This window comes from Semicossyphus pulcher, unplaced genomic scaffold (genome assembly GCF_022749685.1).
Source record: "Semicossyphus pulcher isolate SPU_LCO1_2020_fin unplaced genomic scaffold, fSemPul1.0.p SCAF_10, whole genome shotgun sequence".
NCBI lineage: Eukaryota > Metazoa > Chordata > Actinopteri > Labriformes > Labridae > Semicossyphus > Semicossyphus pulcher.
In genome coordinates this window covers 2945988-2947189 of record NW_027211604.1, presented here as the reverse complement: position 1 = coordinate 2947189, position 1202 = coordinate 2945988, and the positions used below count along the sequence as shown (strand labels likewise).

The 1202-nt window shown below is 40.9% G+C and overlaps 1 non-coding gene across 1 annotated transcript; it reads left to right on the top strand.

Moving 5' to 3' along the window:
• The first annotated feature begins 224 nt into the window (after window positions 1-224).
• trnad-guc (transfer RNA aspartic acid (anticodon GUC)) lies at window positions 225-296 on the top strand. The gene has a single exon. It is a non-coding gene; the product is annotated as a tRNA-Asp (tRNA).
• The last annotated feature ends 906 nt before the right edge of the window (window positions 297-1202 follow it).

Here is a 1202-nt window from a genome sequence, read left to right as displayed (position 1 = left end):
GGCAGGCAGGACAGACAGACAGACAGACAGACAGACAGACAGATAGATAGATAGGCAGGCAGGCAGGCAGGCAGGACAGACAGACAGAAAGACAGACAGTCAGACAGACAGACAGATAGATAGATAGATAGATAGATAGATAAATAGATAGATAGACAGACAAATAGATAGATAGACAGACAGGTGGGAGGGGACCCAGGCAGGACAAACTATCCTAGGACCTCTCCTCGTTAGTATAGTGGACAGTATCTCCGCCTGTCACGCGGAAGACCGGGGTTCGATTCCCCGACGGGGAGTAACAGACCATTTTACGCTGGTGCTTTGCACGCCGTGGATTACACGCCGGGTGTGATACACAGCTTTGGCCACACGTTGGTTTGTTGGCGCTGTTTCCCACTTTTTCTGGTTCTCGAATTTCTTTCCGTTTACCTCACCCTGCAGCATTACTACGTTTCTTTCACATGTGCAAAACATATACGTGAAAATACTAATGTGTTCTTTTAAGGGTATTTGTTCCATTGATTCTAAAGACATGTTATTATACATATCATTATATTCATAGATATCTGTACTCTGCATTCATCCTTTGTATCAATAGGCTTCAGTAGCCTGTAGATAATATAATATCACATTTATTAATTATATTCTCGCCAAATATATATCGTTGTTGTTGTTGCATTGCAAGATTTGTATTTCTATTCATCACTTCTCTCTTTTTCTCCTCTCTGACTCTGAGCAGCTGTAACACAAAAACAATCTGCAGTGTCAGAACAATAAGGTTTATCTTATCTTTAGTGCTGCACGTTATGATAATGTCGTGTTTACATCTTTACCACAAACTGAGCTCTTCCTCACAGTAATGCAGAGGCAGAATGGTGCTCTTTAAACCCTGAGTTTAAACCTGCAGGCTTTCTCTTCATGTGCTCCGTCAAAAAGACAAGGCAAACTGCAGCCTGAGAGGCAAAACACAGGGCTGAAATCTGCTAAAGACTCCCTTACTTTCTTATAAATATGAAATTAATCTCCTTTAATATAGCCTTCATAGAAAGTATGAAGGGAGACATTAATCATACCAGCCCGCAGTGGTGATTCGGAACTTCTAGCTAAAGTGATTCACTTTGAGGTATTTGTATTTGTATTTGAGTTTTTTCAGAAGATCCCACTTTATACTTCTACCTCCTCCTGTAAATCTCAGGTAAACA